Source organism: Miscanthus floridulus, unplaced genomic scaffold (genome assembly GCF_019320115.1).
Source record: "Miscanthus floridulus cultivar M001 unplaced genomic scaffold, ASM1932011v1 fs_527_5, whole genome shotgun sequence".
NCBI classification, from domain to species: Eukaryota; Viridiplantae; Streptophyta; class Magnoliopsida; order Poales; family Poaceae; genus Miscanthus; species Miscanthus floridulus.
In genome coordinates, this window is record NW_027096894.1 from 11,566 (window position 1) to 20,999 (window position 9,434).

Below are 9,434 nucleotides of genomic sequence, written 5' to 3' on the forward strand. Positions count from 1 at the left end.
ACTTCTTAATAATATCTCAAATCCTTGAGGACACAAGCTACTTAGACACTCTGTCCGTCTGTAGGCCCTCCTCTCGCAGTGATCCAATCAGAATGAGTCAAAGCACTAGTGTCAAGCAAAAAAAAAGGTGCCTACATGTGTCATGATCCGAGCAGTTGTGGTGCGAAAGCGAGAGGAAAGATCAAATAGACTAGGTAGCAGGATATATATGAATATGGAATGGCATCGATCCACTTGCATTGCAAATTGCGCTAGTCGCGACAAGACAGAAATGAAGTAACAAAACCATATCACACGCCCACGGAAACACCAGGACGACGCCGAGTCGAGTTTGGTCGAGCTCGTCTCTCCAGTCCACCATCCGCCCGGCCGCCCCCTGGCTATATATCCGAACCGCGCCTCCACCACCGGCCCAGCCTCCGGCCGTCTGCTGGCCTGCTGGGTCCTTGTGCTGGCCTCTCTGCCGCCGTTCCCCCCACATCCGGTAGGGCGGTAGGAGCTTTATCAACTCCTCTCCTCCTTTTACCTTGTCTCCTCGCCGAAGTGCTGCTGGCCACAACGCAGCCGCCAAAAGGTTTGATCCCAGCAATCGATTCATTTCCTGCTCATTTTCTCTCGCAGTTTCTTGGAGCTTTCACATACCTGCATCAGCTCAGTTAGATGTATGCCCTTGTATTAGGTACTAGACACTTTGTTGTAGGTAACAGAAGTAATGATATGTGTTTTGCTCTTGCGGAACTTTGTTTCTATGCATGTATTTGACTGATAGATGTATATCATCCTTAAGGTGATATATATAGTAACAACTAACAAGCAATAATGACCCTTCTTTGGAGTCAGCTGCTACATGCACTCTAGCTGAAGGATAGTCAGAGTTTTTTTTTTATGCCTCGACTCTTTAAGTACAAGTTGTAGTGTCTGAACTCATGCACTAATTTACACCACCACACACATCCTAGTGTGCAAGTTAGACCTACACCTATACGAAGAGGCTGCACGTGGCTGAAAGGTATCCGAAATCTTTTAGGCATCAACCAACTAACTCACACCACCATACGCACACACATCCTAGTGCACGAGCTAGACCCATATCCTACCTACACGAAGAGGTTGTACGTGGCTGAGAGGTATCCAAAATCTTAGGCATTAACCATTGTGGAGCATCCACGTATAAGGCTGCAGATATCCAAGACCTGCAAATATCATTTTGGAGAAAAACCCCATGCGACGCCCAAAAGGGGATCGATCCCGGACGGGTGCGCTGCATGACGGTAGTCGCTACCACTGCGCTACAAGCGCGTCCGCTAGCCAGCGTCAAGCTGAAGCCTTATTTAGTTTCTCCCCTAAAATTTAGTCCTATTACATGCAGAGAGTATTAAATATAGACTAAAAAATAACTAATTGCACAGATGGCAACTACTTTATAAGACCAAGTTTTTAAGCCTAATTAGTTCACGATTTGACAAAGTAGTGCTACAGTAACACATATGCTAATGACGGGTTAATTAGGCTTAATAAATTCATCTCGCGGATTACTAATGACTTGTGTAATTTGTTTTATTATTACTATCCGAACACTCTCATGTGACACCGCATGTGACACCCCTAAACTTTATCCTGTGAATTTAAACACCACCTGAATCACTGATGAGTGTAGCCAGAATTCCGTCTACTGCACGCACTAGACTAGAAGGATAGTCAGAGTTGGCAACTCCGTCAAGCTGAATTACTGATGAATCTAGTCAGAGTCCGTCTACTTCACGCGTCCACGTGAAAACAAGAAAAATCAAAGGCAGTCAGAGTTTCTATTACACACGAGCCAACGTGACCTTTGCGCTACTTGGCATTAAAATAGAATTAGTTATTGTCCATAAACAAAAATCTCTATTTCATGCGTCAATTTGACCTGGTATATATGGACCCCTTTCTCAGGACAGTTTGAAGCAACGATCCTCGAAGTAAAAGCAACACAGCAATGCCGACAAGGTTGATCTTGCAATCGTGTCTGCTGCTAACAGCAGCAATGGCTTCAAGAGCTACTCCGGAGGCCAACAACACCTCGGGCTGCCCTGGCAGCTGCGGCAGCATATCCATCCAATATCCGTTCGGCATCGGCGCCGGCTGCTTCCGAAATGGCTTCGAGATCATCTGTGACCACGTCACAGGCACGCCGGTGCTCGCCGGCACCACGAGGCCCGTCCCGGTCAACCTCCTCTCCATCAGAACCGCGGAGGCCCGTGTGATGCTCCCTGTCGCGTGGGAATGCTTCAACTTCTCCAACACCGTGTACGCCTCCAGCAACGGCGATGTGCATTTCAACCGCGACGACGTCTACCGCATCTCCAACACGCACAATCAGGTCGTTATAATCGGTTGCAACACCCTGGGTTACACCCAAAGCCAGCGGAGCGAAGGCAACGGCTACTACCCCTACGCCTACTACACCGGCTGCATGTCCTTCTGCAACAGCTCTGATAGCGCGGTGGATGGCGCCTGCGCTGGCGTTGGGTGCTGCCATGTCGACATCCCTCCGGGCCTCACCAACAACAATATGGCCTTCGAACACTACAACCACACGGCGGTGCTGGACTTCAGCCCCTGCGACTACGCCTTCCTGGTGGACAAGGACAGCTACACCTTCCACACAACTGACCTGAACATGGACAAAACACCACGATGCCGGTGTGGCTGGATTGGGCCATCCGCGGCAACCTCACCTGCAACGAGGCAAAGAAGGCACAGAGCTATGCTTGTGTGAGCACCTACAGTGAGTGCCGTGACTCTTCCAATGGACCTGGGTACGTCTGCAACTGCAGCAAGGGATACCAAGGCAATCCCTATATCGCCGGCGGTTGTACTGGTAAGTCTGCACAATTTGATCGGTAAAAGAAAAGTTCAATGTTTTCGAGGTAGGAAGCAAAATTCTGAATTCAAAACAGGCTGAATTGAATTATGTGTCCATCTTGCTACATTTTAATCACGGGCAATCTGATTGTTAGTTCAGTTAGTATACACCGCACCCTTTACCCTTATGTGGTCTCAATCCCCTCTCATATATGTGGGACACGAGTCACTGACAACGGACCAAAGTAGAAAATCACACTCACCGCCTAAGAGTGACAATAGTTAATTGCACCTGTAATTTTATACTTCAAAAGTCAATTTAATTTCTAATTGGTTTTTCTTAATTATGGATAGTGTTATATGGCTCTGAATATCTGATAAACATGGTTGGTAAACAACGCAGATATCAACGAGTGTGAACATAAGGAGTATCCATGCCGAGGCATTTGTGAGAACACATCAGGTTCCTATGAGTGCAAATGCCCTAGTGGTACCCACAGTGCCGATCCACTGAATATTCCCTGCAACCCCAATTTTCCGCTTGCAGCAAAAATTGTCACAGGTATATATACATATGATCCTTGTGCATATATATTTTTCACTTATTATTCACTCCTAATAAGTACAAGGTATTTGTTCTTGGTATACATAAATTTAGTACATATCCTTTCATATACCAAATTACCAATTATGACCATTTCGGATACTAATTATGGACCGGCACTTTCATATACCAATTGTGGACCGCTACTTTACATATGGTACCACATAATTGTAATAGGATCCACTGGACAGCCTTTAAACTTGATGTATAAAACCTACAACAAAAGAGAACCTGGTAGTCTAGGGGGTTTTTTATCACTAAATGATGAAGATTTTTGAAGCTGTCTTTCATATGTGAAAAGTTAGGGATTTTTTGCCATAACGACTAAAGTACACAAAAAAGAGAAGCAGCAGTGCTGCTGTCATCTTTTGAACTGCGTATGTTCTTGTGAGGTTGTCCAGTTCGGGTATAGGAACACTTTAATTGATGTTTGTATTTGTTTTGTAGGTGCAATAGGTGGACTTTTCATCATTGCCATTGTGGTGTTCATCTTTCTTCTTGGCAAAGAGAAACGGAAGATGAAAGAATTCTTTAGGAAGAACGGGGGCCCTCTAATTGAAAAGGTTAATAAAATTAAGCTATACAAAAAGGAGGAGCTAGAGCCAATACTAAAAACAAGTAATCGTATTGGACAAGGTGGCTTCGGTGAGGTTTACATGGGGTATATTAGAGATGAAATTCGACCAGTGGCAGTCAAGAAGCCCAGGATTGATGTTAAATTGGCAAACCAATTTGCAAATGAAGTTATCATTCAATCTCGAGTCTTGCATAAGAATATTGTCAACCTCATAGGTTGTTGCCTAGAGGTTGATGTCCCAATTTTGGTCTATGAGTATGTGCCCAATGGTAGCCTTGATAAGATTCTGCATGAAAGCAATGGGATGCCTCTCGACTTGGATCTACGCCTCCAGATTGCCGCACAATCAGCGAAGGGCCTAGCGTATATGCATTCTGAAATCACAACACCAATTCTCCACGGTGATGTTAAACCAGCTAATATCCTTTTGGCCGAAAATTAATATACCGAAATCTCTGTTTGGTATCATCTAGGATGATTACCATTGAAAAAATTACCAAGCACTATCATTGGTAACTGGGGCTACATGGATCCAGAATATGTGGGGCAACAGGCCTATATACGAGTAAAAGTGACGTCTACAGTTTTGGTGTCGTGCTCTTAGAACTCATTACAAGAAGAAGGTCTTAGATCCTGAAATCAATAACTTACTCGGAATTCCCTTGACACCTACACAAAGAAGAAGGGAGTGATCGAGCTTGTGATCCAGAAATTTCAGCAAAAGGAACCATTGGGATGTTTCATAGTTTGGCAGAAATTATTGTGCAATGTCTAAATCTTGATGTTGATCTAAGGCCAGAGATGGCAGATGTAGCAGAGCGTCTTCAATTCCTATTGAAGTGATCTTGGTAGACAAGATAAAACATTATTTGTTGGTGAGTTGATGCATGTTATAACTAGCGAAGAAATTAAGTGTATAAATTCCGGGTCAAATCTCACACAAAAAGAGGTAGGGTGTCATACGCCTGATTAGGGGGCCCCATCCCAGAGTTAGCGGGCCTAGCGAGGCCCAGAAGGGCCCTGGCTGGCCTCAACCGCTTCCAGCGGGCGCCAGGAAGGGCGCACGCGTTAGGAGGGGTGGCCACAGCGCCCCCTCAACCACCTTCGCCAGGAAGGAATCCGGAATAGTTGAGGAATTAAAATAGGATCTCTTATCAAGCAATAAGATTAGATTTGATAAGATAGGACATTGGTTTGTTTAGGAAAGAAGGATCCAATCTATAAGGATCTCTTCCATAGTTTGCTTGGGTTACAAGTCCTATAGGGACTATAAATATAGGGGAGATGTAATCATTCTGATCTTAAGCAAGAATTGAGCAATTGCTCCTTCCCCTACCCTCTCTCCCTCTCACATCGCCCTCCCCCTCCCTGCGCCTCCAGCACCCCCGGGCCCCCTCCTACCCTAGCCACAGCCCTTCCCCCAAGTAGGGCTGTTACACCAGGTATCCAGATTCCAGGCCACATCCATGGGCAAAACAGTACCACCGCTGCCATGAAGGCCTTCATTGATGGCCTCGTTGCGGACCTCCACAAGCAATTTGAGGATGTGAAGGAGCAGTTCACAAATCATTTCCAAGGGTTGTTAGCACTAACTAGGTTCTAATGCACAAGCATGGAGTTAACTCACCTAGTGGCACTTAGATAACTGTATTTGCTTTGAGATCACCCCTCTTAATAGTATGGCTACCTATCCTGACCCTAGCCACACTCTCTGTATAGTGTCTTGACCGACAAAACAAAATGGCCCTATGGTATTATATGTTTGCCTTGAGCCCATTTTGTTTTTCTCTTTCTTCGTTTCCAAGTGGAGCACTTGATCACCATCTTTTGGCCACCTCCATCACCATGAGTGCCATCTAGCTACATCAACTGGACTTGGACCAACCTATCTCATAATCGAACTTAGACATAGGGTTAGTCCAATAGGTTTCATCAATTAGCTAAAACCAAACTAGGGCTTTCACCCAGCCAACCCAGACAGCCACCGACCACCCTAGCCGACCATCTGGCCGCCAGCGCAGCAGACGCCCACACCTCCACCACCACAGGCCTGATCCCTTCGGCAGAGCCAACGCAACTTCCACTCCAACAACCCTTCACGACTCGGCTGACAACTCCCACGTATGACGGCTCAACAGACCCACTACCGTGGCTCTCTCGGTTGCGGCTTCTCTTTAGCCTGCACCACGTGCCTGAAGATCAACAAATCCGGTATGCCGCCTTTCATCCAACAGGTGCAACGCAGCTCTGGTTCATCCGCTCAACAAAGGACGCATCGATGACCAATTGGGGGGCTCTTCACCCGAAGTCTCATCCGCAACTTCGCTCCACCAATCTGTCGGGACACACTCGATGACCTCGCACCCCCCAGATACACCGGCACCGTGAACAACCATATTGACGATTTTACAGCATATGTGCTACATGCCAGCATCGTTAGCAAGCTTCATTAGACCAACCTCTTCATCACCGGCCTGCAAGATCCACTACAGTGTACAGTCAACGGTTGCACAACACCACCCACGGGAGATGGAGACGGCCATAACCTCGGCGTGCGCAGGAGCATCACGTAGCCACACACTGTCAACACCACATGCAACATCCCCTACACCAACATCGGAACCGAGCCCAACCATGAGGCTCCACGGGAAGGAGACGGCCCAACAAGACGGATGGACAATGCACTTGACCGTCGAGCGCGCGAGCGTCCTCGGGACGGACCGAGGCATCCTGGCCCCGGCGAGGTTGCGCTGTGGGTTGCTCCGAGGTGCCTCCGCGCCGGCGGGATGCGGAACTTTCGGCCTGCTGCACCGCTGCGGTCTCGAGGAGATCGCGGAGTTCTCCACGGACCCGTCGCCCCTCGGTGGTGGAGGGTTCGGGCATTGATCGGACCAGCATCGCAGCTGCTGCGACATTCTGGCTAGCGCGATTAAAGATTGGGGGTGGCGCTCCCTCCTCGTCGTTGTCGATGCGGTGATGGACGTCGTGGGCCCTCCCTCGGGCTCCTCCGCCCTCACCACGCCCTTGCTGCTCCTGCTCGAGAGTGTTCTGAAGCTGTTGCAGAAGGAGCCGGTCTTGTTCGACCTTGTCTCGAAGCTCGCGGAGCTGCTCCAGGTCTGGGCGTCGATGCCCCCCACGAACGGGATTCTCGTTCCGTGCTGCCGGGGCCTCGAGACGCGGAGGTGTGGCGTCGCCCGCCCCTGCCCGGGGCGGGGAATGGTTGCCTGTCCTTTCGTCCTCTTCGCCCGCCCTTGGCATCCCGAGCCCGATGTGGAAGCACTCACGAGATGGATCGTAAGTCCCTTCGTCGTCAGAGTTGGAGTAGCCGAGGCAGTAGTCGCTTACGGCCAAGAATTGGCGCAAGGCCCTAGGGTTGTGGAGTTCGGAGAAATCCACCCTGGGCCATGCTTCGTCCTCATCCGAGGAGTCGGAGCGGGTGCTCAGGTCGAGAGTGAAGCGCTGGCGGCATTCCGAGGGGTGCTCGTGAGTGGCAGCGTAAGCGTAGGCGTAAGAGGCGGCGGCATTTCTTAACCCAAAGGGGTATGGGGACGGTGCCGTCTTCATACTCTGCCCCGCCCGGGTCGGCTCTTCAGGGAGTGGTGGAGCGGAGCTAGACGACTGGGCGTCGCCGCGAGCCACCGGCGATTTTCCTTCGTCCATGCTCAGGCCAGACAGGTCCCCAGCTAGGGACCCCGTACCAACAGCTGGTCATAGGGCATCGGCGGGGGAGGGCGTGGCGCCCTGGGCTCGCGTAGCGTCGGGGTGGCCTCGCTCGCGTCGCGCCTGGCGAGCGTGGCGAGAGCGGCCGCCCGGGCGCCGCCTGCGCCTGGGCTGCCGGGGCGTGACTTCATCGTCGGACGGTGGGGCTCGAGGAGTGAGGAGCACCATGTCGTACTCATGCCCTAGAGACATGAACTCTAGGCTCCCGAACCAAACTACGGTGCCGAGACGCAATGGTCGTACGGGGTCTGCCATCCGGAACTTGCTAGGATGACGAAGCTGACACGCAGACTCCCCTACCTGGCGCGCCAACTGTCGGTGCTTTGGAACCAGGGGTCCCTCAACCAACGAGTGAATCTATGCTGCATGCCCCTAATCCCGGATGGTAGTGCAAAGAGACACAAGGTTTATACTGGTTCGGGCAATCGAGGCCCTACGTCCAGTCCGAGAGATCGATCTTGTATTCCTTGCACCGGAGTGCTCGTAGTAGGGGGTTACAAGCTAGGTGAGAGAGGGAACTAGCCCCAGGTCTCGGCGTGGGTGGTGCGGGCTGCTTGAGGCGTTGTTCCCAAGCAGCGTAGGAGTGCGTGGTTCTATCGGTGTGTTCGTCTCTTTTCTCCCCCTAGAAATGGCCCCGGTCCCTCCCTTTTATACTCTAAGGGAGGACCGGGAACGTACATAGGTTGCTACATAGCGCTTCTGCAAATGGGGTGTCGTGTCCGAGCCCTGTAGCCGGCCACTGTTGTCGTGGTATGGTTGATGGAGTGGCTCCGTCCTTGTCATGCAGAAGTGACACGCCGGTCATACTTGATCTTGTGCGTCGTGGGGCTCCAGTACAGCTTGATGCAGGACATGGCGGGCGACGTGCTGGTCACCGTGTAATGACGTTGTTGTGGGCAGCGGCTCTGCAGATGCCGAGGCCGAGCCATCGTGGGGGGCTCGGCGGTCATGGACCCTCAGGCTGCCGAGCCCGTGAAGCAAACTGCCGAGGCCTCGGGGGAGTTGTTGGCCCTGGGTACTGATTCCGAGGCCACAGTAGCCCAGGCGTGGCCCCCCACGCTGCGTTGTCCTCGGAGCAGGAGTTGGCAGCACAGTGAGGCATGGGTGTCAACCATGTGCATGGTGGTTAGCACAGTGATGGGTAACCCCTGCCTAGTCCGGGGGACATGCAGGTCATCGCGTGATGACGTCGTAGGGGGTTGTGGCCCTGTAGGTGCCGAGGCCAAGCCATCGCGGGGGGCTTTGGTGGTCATGGGTCCCCAGGCTGTCGAACCCCTGAAGCAAACTACCGAGGCCTTAGAGGGAATTATTGGTCCTGGGTACTGATTCCGAGGCCACAGTAGCCCAGACGTGGCTCCCCACGCTGCGTTGTCCTCGGAGCAGGAGTTGGCAGCACAGTGAGGCATGGGTGTCAACCATGTGCATGGTGGTTAGCACAGTGACGGGTAACCCCTGCCCAGTCCTGCCTCCTGTCCCATCGGCCATTCTGTTGTACTGTGCCGAGCATGCGGTTGTCGTCAGGGGCAGCAGTTGGCTGAGTTGATGCGACACGACGTTTCGTCAGAGGGACGGGAGGAGGAAGAGGCAGCAGAGTGCTGCCGAGCCCGCCTTGCGCGAGACGGAGGGTCGGTGGCCCGGCCGAGGCCTTTGGCGGGGAATCGCCTGAGGTCGGTAGTGAGGGAGCCTCGG

General features: G+C 51.4%; 1 pseudogene; it reads left to right on the plus strand.

Moving 5' to 3' along the window:
* Positions 1-436: 436 nt before the first annotated feature.
* Positions 437-4,868, plus strand: LOC136532132 (wall-associated receptor kinase 2-like; annotated as a pseudogene).
* Positions 4,869-9,434: the final 4,566 nt, after the last annotated feature.